Raw genomic sequence first — 10711 nt, 5'->3', positions numbered from 1 at the left:
ATTGTATTTTGGCAAAAGTTTCAGTGACAAAAACAAAGTAAGCTTCGTGTGAATGAGAGCGCCGAGTATTTTATTAGTTTCTCCCCCTCCATCGAAAGAACTTCTACCTCATCTACAATAAGATATAGCTAAAAATACGTCTAAAGATAATGTTGGCTCGGTGAGGTCACCGGAATACTCTTACAGGGGATTCTGCCATCACTCTTGCACTCTTGCGCTGTAAGAAGATTTGACGCTTAGAAAAATAAATACAGCATTAAATATACAACAGGACAATCATAAATAACGAAAAAGAGGGATAAGAATAAAGAGTAAGAGTGACCAGCCCCCCTTTTTCAACGGGAACGCAGACAGAGTATTTTGTTATTTTTTTGAGAGAGTTCGTAAATGTCTTGGTGTCGACGAATCACTCGCGTTTAAACTCCAGATCTGTTTTGCTGACTCTGAACGCCCGCGCTACTGATGGTGCTGTGTAGAGAACTGAGCGCTGACAGTGATTGGTCGGAGCTGGGCTGTACACTGACGTCGGCAGGAGGGAGGGCAGAGGTCCTGGACCGACGTGGGGCCTACCTAGACACCCCGGTGGAGGTGGTGGGGGAGGGGGTATACCGGGCGACGCGCCAATCATGTGGCGATCTGGAAGGGGGCTGATTGGATTTGGGTGGATGATTGGTCTGTCGTTGTGAGAGGCAACCAATGGAGAGGTGAGGGGAAGTGAGGGGAGGCAGTGGATGGGAATGTGAGGTAGAGCGTGAGAGGGCAGAGGGGAAGGGATGGAGGTAAACTGTTGCTATGGAAACCGACTGTATTGTTGATTGGGGTGACCCAGAGGTAGTTGAATAGCCTGTGTGGAGATCAATGCGTTTTTTTAGCGTTAAGAAAAGTCAAGTACTTGTTAACTAAATAGTTTCTGAGATGCACTATATAATCATCAGTTACATTGATTACTGAAGAGAAAATATATGTTGATATCGAAAAGTTATTTCAGACCTATCAACTTATTTCTTAACCATGTGACCAGAGCAAAATGTGACGCAAGGTCCAATTAATCACACCCACACATACATACGTACATAAACAAACATAATATAATATTTGATCGCTTTTCTGTTCTCGTTTGCATTATGAATTTGTTCTTCTTAAGAATGGCTGAACTTAACCAGTTAAGAATGGGTCACCTTGGCAAATTTTCTCTAGGAATCTGCAGTTATGCATTAGTTTGCAAAGCTTGTAATCTCCCCGCCCAAAATTTCATTTTCAAGAATTTTCAATCCTTACTAAGGTCGCGAATACTTGAAACTGGGAGTGACGTTCCCGTAGGCTTTATCAACTCGCTTCGTGGAGAAAGCTGCCGAAAACCGCATACAAAAGTTTTTGTCGCTTTGGTATTGTTTTCCGTTATCGTTACTTGTTAGTAAAAAAAACAAAAAAAAACTTTTTAAGACAGAAAGTGCAACAAATCCGTGCTTATTTTTTGTAGAAACTTTGATCTACACTTTGTGGTGATTAGGAATTTGCAGTAGGAGCCAGGACGAAGAATTTAGTCGGTTTTCCGTAGCTGTTTGCATTTCTAAAATTCGGTTTCCACTCATTGCAAAAGCTGATCTTAGAAGCTCACAGAACTATGGGTAAAATATGTTAAAATATTTATTTAAAAACCGATTTTAACTTCAACTTAATCCAGTGTGCTTATTTGTTAGTTTTACTAATTAGCTCAGTGTCATTTATACTATTTTATAAAGAAATGTGCCATTCGTATCGAAAGTGTCTCAGTTTTTCAATGCATTAGATACCGCACTATTGTAAATGCAGTGTTAAATCATATCTCGACGAATCAAATACAGTATGAGCTGGACGTTCATCATTTCATTGCTACTTTTCAATTAGGTCAACGTCTATTGGTATATATATATATATATATATATATATATATATATATATATATATATATATATATATATATTATATATATATATATATACAATACATATGTATATATATGTGTGTGTGTGTGTTTTTGGGTAGTGTGTATATATATATATAATATATATATATATATATAGCGTGCGCGCGCGCTCCTGGAGAGAGTGAGAGGATATAAGGTTTATACCTACCATAGTCTGTCTCCAACTACCATAGGACGTGGATTAAGGATGCCCAGCGCTGAGTAATATTGCTGTGCCATGAGCTCCAGGTCATTTGTATACTTTCTTTCCATTTTGTACTTGTCCTGTTTTGGAACCATATTTTTGATCTGAAAGGGAAAGGTCGGATTTATAATAATAATAATAATAATAATTCCTGTGAATGATGGTTTTATTAGACTACATATTAACGATGGTATTAGGAGCCTTCTAAGACCCTGACCCCTGTGGGCATCATTCATCGTCGAGTGCCACAGAGAGAGAGAGAGAGAGAGAGAGAGAGAGAGGAGAGAGAGAGAGAGAGAGAGAGAGCAATTTCATTCAAAAAGTTATTTTCTATTACTCCCACAGTTGAATAACTCTTTGTTCTTCACAAACCCATATTTGGTCCAATTTTCTCAAACTCGAGGAAATCATGCATACACGTTTATCTTCGTAATTACGGTTAGAATAAAGTTATCCATTCATGATCAATAAAAACTTGCTACCTGTATATCAAATTTATTTCATTCTGCTACGTGAGAAATATCTGGAGAGGGACCGGCAAGGGATTTTGTCTACTTAATTGATATTATCCTGAATCAAAGAACTGCAAGAGATATGCTGTATTACGTGCAGCGATGAATGGGTTATTTTAGTTGTCTACCTACAGAATATTTAGGTGATATCCTTCTCAGTTGATATTATCCTGAAATCAAGAACCGCAGGGAAGATATGCTATATTAGTGGAGCGATGAATGATTTATCTGAGTTGTCTACCTACAAGAATATTTAGGTAATATCCTTCTCAATCGGTATTATCCTGAAATCAGAAACTGCAGGAAGATATGCTGGATTAGTGAGACGATGAATGATTAATAGTTGTCTACCTACAGAATATTTAGATGATTATTCTTCATTCCCAACTACAGAAATTATATAACGACGAAAAATTTGATTTTAAAGGCCGGAACTGGATTTATCAATGAAGGATCTTGAATATAATCGGAAGTTTTCCTTTACTTTTGATGTCACTGACAGCAATAACGTATGGGTCCCCTTAGACTTTGAAACGGCGGAGAAAATAGAAAATGAAAATTTCGCTAACAATTATTGATAAACACTGACTAATTTTAATGAGGTTTTGATTTTGAGAAGAGTTTGTTTGTTCCATGTGTTTTTTCGGTTAGTTGTGTTTGTTAGTAGTAGGCTTACATTTTTTTTTTTTTTATTTTTTTTTTTTTTTTTTTTTAAGATGATCCGGATGTGGATCAGGGACCCTTTTGGAGTGTGGGAGTTGGGGATGGATTGACTAATCCTCGGGGATGAGTGAGGTCTGTAGTCTACTGAATATTTGAACCCTACGAAGACGCCTCAATTCAGAGAGACACTAACGCTCAGTTACTCCTGCCCAGTCATGCCTGCACAGTCGGTCTGTGCAGGCAAAACTGAACCCACTCACGTTCAGTTATACCTGCCCAGTTTATGCCTCGCAGGCATAACTTACCGTTGGTTCAGTTTTGCCTGCACGGTTATAACTGAGCGTAGTAGGTTCAGTTTTTGCCTGTACAGGCGGACTGTGCAGGCGTAACCGCTCAGGTGTAACTGGTCGTTAGTGGGTTCAGTTTTGCCCGCACAGACCGACAGTGAAGGCATAACCGAAAAGGTATAACTGAGCGGTAGGTTCAGTTTTGCCCCCACAGGCCGACAGTGCAGGCATAACCGAGCTGGTATAACTGATCGTTAGTGGGTTCAGTTTTGCCCGTACAGGCCGACAGTGCAGGCATAACCGAGCATGTATAACTGAACGGGAGATTCAGTTTTGCCCGCACAGGCCGACAGTGCAGGCATAACAGCGCAGGCATAACAGCGTTAGTGGCGGCGGCTTTAGACTGACCTGCGTCTCGGTAAGCTTAAGCTGCTTGGAGAGCTGGAGCCTCTTGCTGACGGAGAGGTACTTGTTCTTCTCGAACTCCTGCTCAGGGACTTGATCTGGGAGGCCGTGAAGGCCGTTCGGGGCGTTTCTTGCGCTCGTCGGTGCTCCTGGCGTCCTCTGAAATGGAGAAGGAGGACTCAGAACTTTCGAAAAAATACGTGAAAGTTGTCAAAGGGAACCAATTCTCTTTCAAAAATTTTGGGGGTCTGGATGGTTCTTTGGTATAGCCTGAGAGTGACTCATTGCCTCTCATACTGGACACTCCTATATCCTCATGAAAATTCCAGTATTTCTTGGTGTTTGTTTTAATTTCATTTTCATCGTGTTTCATCTAGATTACGTTTTTCTTAAATTATTTCTCACTGGTTTCATGTAAAATGTGGCTCATGTAGATTACGTCTCTATTAAATTATTTGTCACTGTAATTTTATAGTTCATGTAAACTGTGTTTTATCAAAATGAAGTTTCATTTAAATTGAGTTTCATCTCTTATGTTGAATTTTGATTACGTTTCACCTACGCTTTGTTTCATTGTCACTATTGCCATCCAGGAGAGTTTGTAAGTACGAGTAGCAAACATCAGTGTTTCAACAATCCTATGGAAAATTACGAAAAAGTTTGAGAGTTAATATATTTTTATTTAAAATGGTACAATATATATATATATATATATATATATATATATATATATATAGATATATATATATATATATATAATATATATATGTATATGTGTGTGTGGTTTGTGTGTGTACAACGATTTCAGTAACTACGTTACCGATACCATTGAAGATTCTGGGGAAAAGCCATTGTTATCATTTTTTTTCTGAGTTCTTAATAAGGTAGACGCCGAGATGTAGTTTTTTTATATAGAAAATTTTCAGCTACCGTTGTTCACTTAGGAAGTACTTAGAAATAATGGGTTCGGATAGTTTTGTTTTTTTATGGACGTATACTGAAACGCGCACGTACCAACGTACGCACATTTATAAATACATACGCCACACTATATATATATATATATATATATATATATATATATATATATATATATATATATATATATATATATATATATGTATAGTTTATATATATATATAATATATATATATCTATATATATATATATATATATATATACATACATATATTGTATATATTATATATATTTATTTATTTAGTTTATTTATTTATTATGTAGACACATACGTATATTTACATACTACATACACACACATACCATTAAAATCTGACTTGATAACATGAAGAGGGAAGGGAACAAAAGACCACAAGGCGAGTGCCCCGGGTTAATGGAGGTCACGAGTCATTTGATCTTAATGGGGTAGACGTCTGTCGTCTTTCCATTCCGTTTCAGTCCTCTGTCTCTGCGCGGTAGAATATTTCGTCAATGATGTGATCCTAAGATAGAGTTCTCAGTACGGGAAGTGGAATGAATTACATTTATATCTAAAGTTTATGGGTCTGGTGAAAATTATATGGTATATTTGAATGGGTGTAAATTGATATAGAGGATCTCAATACACAAGATAAAGGGAGATCCACCACCAAATTCCCAGTACCATTATAATGAATAAATACTTGAAATGGCGCTGGGGACCTTATGGATACCCTGTAGAATTAATTATATCTTTAAAGCTTATTGTTTCAAGGAAAATTATGACATATTTTGATCGGTTTAAATTAATATAAGGGTCTCAATACACGATGTAGAATTAAATTATATCGTTAAAGCTTATGGTGCTTGGGAAATTATGTGACATATTTGGATTGGTTTTAATTAATATAGATGTCTCAGTACACAATGTAGGATTAATTACGTTATCTTTTAAAGCTATGGTTCGGGTGGAAATGATGACATATTTTGAATTAGTTTAGATTAATATAGTGGGTGTCAATAAACAATGTAGAACTAATTATATTAGTTTTATAAAGCTTATGGTTTTGGTGTAAAATGTGACAAACTTGGATTATTGAAAATTTAAAGTTTAAATGAAAATACTGGGCTTTTATTTCTTTACGGAAAGTGGTTTATGTTGTCTGTTAGTTTTCTTTGTCAGTAATAATAACATAACAACAATCATAAAAAATCAATATAGGTCAATGATTAAACTCAGGATTGCAGATGATAATGACATCAGTAACTCCGACTACTAAGGTAAATGATAATTACATTCAGTGAACGATAACCATCTGTTTGGCGTCGCGGACATCCCCAAGATGTCACCGGGTAACGGATATATATATTATATATATATATATATATATATTATATATATATATATATATATATATATATATATATATATATATATATGTGTGTGTGTGTGTGTGTCTGTGTGTTCAGTACTCCTCGACCTCCCCGTCAGCGGAAAACCAAGAAGGGCGGCGTCTCTCCTTATGGACGTGGGTGGTAATGGGCGCGGGCGACGCCCATTCGCTAAAAGCCTACTCATAGAGTAATGAATTCTTCTATTTAAAAAAAAAAAGACAGAAAAAAGAAGATGGTTGTTTTTCTGGCGCCGATACCCGACCTAATGAAGTTAACCTCGGCCTGACCCGGACCGGTTTAATGTCGACTTTTGTTTTCTAAATGGACAGCTTCTGCCCATTATGATGCTGCTGGTGGTAAGAAGAAGAAGAAGAGGAAGGAGGAGGAGGAGGAGGAGGAGAGGAGGAGGAGGAGGAGGAGGAGGAGGAGGAGGACTGACAGAAGAAAAAAAAGAACAATGAAAGCAGAAGAAGGTGAGAAGAGGAGGAGAAGGAGAGCAACGATAGAAGAAGAGGAGGAAGAGTCCACTGACAGAAGAAGAAGAATGAAGAAGAGCAATGAAAGATGGAAAAGGAAAAGAGCACTTGACAGAAGAAGAAAAATAGAGAATAGCAATAATAGCAGAAGAAGAAGAACAAGAACAAGATGTAGAATGAGAAGAAGACAGAAGAAATGAATTGGAGAGAAGAGGAAGATGGCGATCTTTTAAAGAAGTCGGTGACAAAAGAGAAGAATCTCCTGAGAGGTAGAAGGAAAATGAATAAATGAATACAGTGACGGAAGAAGAATCAGAAGTTCTGGGAAAAGTACTCGAAGTCTGAGTCTGTTGCAGTAGAAATCAATCATGCTTTATTGAGGGAATCATGAACCCCTTTTGGGCGGATTTTATTTGAATGTACTGGTGAATTAAGATAATCAGTTTGTAGTTGTAAGTAATATTTTATATACTATATATATATATATATATATATATATATATATATATATATATATATTATATATATATATATATATATTTTCATATGGTTCAAATGAAAGCGATTCATGTATTAAAATCATATGCGACATAAAAATATTCAAGGCCTTTTTGATTTATAAGTTACAAAATCTATTCAGCATAAATTGTATATATATATATATATATATATATATATATATATATATATATATATATATTATTATATATATATATATATATATATATATATATATATGTGTGTGGGTGTGTGTTGGTGTTGTGTGTGGTATGTGTGGTTTGTGTATTATATATATATTATATATATATATATTATTATATAATATATAATAAATATATATAATATATTATATATTATATTATATAGTATATATAATATATAGTAATGTGATGTCTGTGTATGTGTAAAGAACAACTTTTGTAACTATAAATAAATAAAAATTCCTTGCACATTTTTTTATTCGCTTAGGGTTTATTTTAATATGAGTCCATTTTATTAAGACCATGTGAAAAATAATTCCGGAAAAATGTGAAATAATGGCTTCATTAAGAAATTCATAACTGCTGCGGATATCAAAGAAACTAAGCTCTCGGGAGCCAGACAGTTCTGTAGCATAGTTGGTACTTCAAGAATTGTACTCATGTCTCGTTTTCCAGTTTCCCCTGGAGAAGTGAATATGACTTGAGGAATTCAGAAAGCGATGTCAGCATTTTCTTTTACTTAAATTTCCTCCTTTTCTTTTGTGACGCCAAGTAGACAGATTAATCAGTCAATCCACCGTTTCTTATTTCCTGGTACATGATGAAATGTCGGTAGGTGCTCTTTATTTTTATGAGAGCTCAGTTGCTGGATAAGACTGGAATATTTTCCTTCCCGAATAATCTACGTCCATGCTATAATGCCTGAATTGGAAGGAATATTCATAAACACCAATGAATGGAGAAACCCATCTTAATTAATATTATTGTAGTTTATTTATTCGTAAGCGTTCTCGAATCGTGAAGCTTCAATTTCTCAATTTCTCGTTCTCTTTATCTTCTTTCTGTTTACTGTTCATTTGGTTATTTTTATAACGTAAATGTTTGCTCTTTTTCTGAAGTTATCACGTTTTCGAAGTTCACCAGATTCGGCAGGGTGAATAATATAGTAAGAACAAGAATAAAAGCAAAACGAAAAAGTATTTGCTTCTAAAACGAATGAAAGACCTTACTTGAGAAGTTGAATATCTTAATTTTTTTTTTCATTGAATTAAGTTTCCTGCAGTACTAAGCTTCTATTTTTCATTCTCCTCTTCATCGTAGACTTGTTTTGATCTGGGCTAGATGTCGGGAATGTCATTCATCCAGAGAGAGTTATTGTAAAGTATATTTCAGTTCTTGATATTACTAAAGTACATCATAGCTTCAGTTCTTGACAGTTCTGAGCTAAATAATGAAATTTGTTTCTCAGTATCTGCTCACGCCATATACTTTAACAACAATAGAACGATTGGGAATGGAAGATCAGTTTTAGCTACAATAGAAATACAGGGTTGCTGAGTAATTGTAGCTACAATAGTAAGGCTGTGGGTTGTTGATTAATTATAGCTACAATAGAAAGTGGTAGGTTGGTGATTTTAATTTTAGCTACAATGGAAAGACTGTGGATTGCTGATTAATCATAGCTACAATAGAAAGACTGTGTTGGTGAATAATTTTAGCTACAATCGAAAGACTGTATTGATGACTAATTATAGCTACAATAGAAAGATTGTGGATTGCTGATTGATTTTAGCTACAACAGAAAGTCTGTGGATTGGTGATTAATAATTTTAGCTACGATAGAAAGACTGTGGTTTTGGTGATTAATTTTAGCTACAGTAGAAGAGAATGTGGGTCGGTGATTAATTTTAGCTACAGTTGAAAGACTGTGAATTGATGATTAATTTGATCTACAATAGAAAGACTGTGGATTGCTGATTAATTTTAGCTACAATAAAAAGACTGTGGGTTGTTGCTGATTAATTTGAGCTACAAAGACTGTGGGTGTTGCTGATTAATTTGAGCTACAAAGACTGTGGGTGTTGCTGATTAATTTGAGCTACAAAGACTGTGGGTTGGTGATTAATTATAGCTACAGTAGAAAGACTGAGTAATGCTGATTAATTTTAGCTACAAGAGAAAGACTGTGGATTGCTGAATATTATAGCTACAATAGAAAGACTGTGGGATTGCGGATAATTTTTTAACTACAATAGAAAGATTGTGGGTTGCTGATTAATTTAGCTATAATAGAAAGACTGAGTTACTGGTTAATTGCAATTTCAGTAAAAAGACTGTGGGTTGCTGATAAATTGTAGCTACAATAGAAAGACTGGATTGCTGATTAATTCTAGCTACAAAGGCAAGACATAGAATAGATGATTAATTCCACCTAGAGTCAAAAGACTGAGAAAAATACATGATTAATTTTCACCAGAATGGAAAGACTGAGAATAGATGTTTAATTTTTGCTCCATGAGAGCATTTGAGAATGAATGATTAATTTTAGCTACATTCGAAAGACTGGAAGAGTTACGATAAGTTTTAAGCCTTGATAAAAAAAAGATTGAGAAATGGAAAGATGGTAAATGTAAATTCTCCTCTTGGTCCCTGAAAAGGTTTTGCTAGGCTTTTTACAGAAGGGAGAACGTTTCATTACATTTTCCCATTCAGGATTCAAGGCCTTCAGTGGAAATCGCTTGCAAGAATGTTAGGAAATATGAAGAGATGAGTGTCTGGGCTGACTGGCGTGGGATTGTTGAAATATCCATGGAAATGGGAGCTGTAGAATTCATAAATCCCAACCCCCCTCACCCCCCCCCCCCCCCCGCGCGCGCTTATTTTCTCTCTATCTCTTTCTTCCTAATGTGAGAAATAGTCGATATACCATTACGGGCTGATTTACGAGCAGAACTCGTGGTGGCCTAAAATCAGTTTCATTTATAACCACGCACACATTTTTTTTGTTATTTCGAGTATTAAAGCCAGACTTGTGCCGGCACGGGCTCTTTTGCTCTAGGGTATCCCACAATTTTTTTCCTTGACATGAAATGAAAAACATGTATGAAGCACTAAAAGCCAAATATGTTCTGCTAAAGTCACTTTTGCCTTTTTAATGCATCGTTCGTCGGCCTTATATTATTTTCCTCGGATGGTGTTCAATGTGATAAGCACTTCAGTTATTATTTTTTTATTCAAGTGGACTCCCCTTTGAAGGTACATCCAAGAAATTTGAGTTCAAGAACAATATAACTTTCTTTTATTTATTTTTTGTGTGCATGGCAGTGCTACCATTTTATTAATCGCTGCATTTTATAGATCCCTTATTTTGAGGTTTTGAGGAATTTATTTTTTTTGGAGATCACT

The 10711-nt window shown here is 35.5% G+C and overlaps 1 pseudogene; it reads right to left on the bottom strand.

The window, feature by feature from the left end:
- Window positions 1–416: 416 nt before the first annotated feature.
- The window catches only part of LOC135214778 (homeobox protein B-H1-like), a 51297-nt pseudogene continuing 41002 nt past the window's right edge, over window positions 417–10711 (bottom strand).

The sequence above is a fragment of the Macrobrachium nipponense genome, chromosome 46 (genome assembly GCF_015104395.2).
Source record: "Macrobrachium nipponense isolate FS-2020 chromosome 46, ASM1510439v2, whole genome shotgun sequence".
In the NCBI taxonomy this organism is placed as follows: Eukaryota; Metazoa; Arthropoda; class Malacostraca; order Decapoda; family Palaemonidae; genus Macrobrachium; species Macrobrachium nipponense.
Note: the sequence above shows the minus strand (reverse complement) of the source record. Positions and strands in the feature narration are given on the sequence as shown.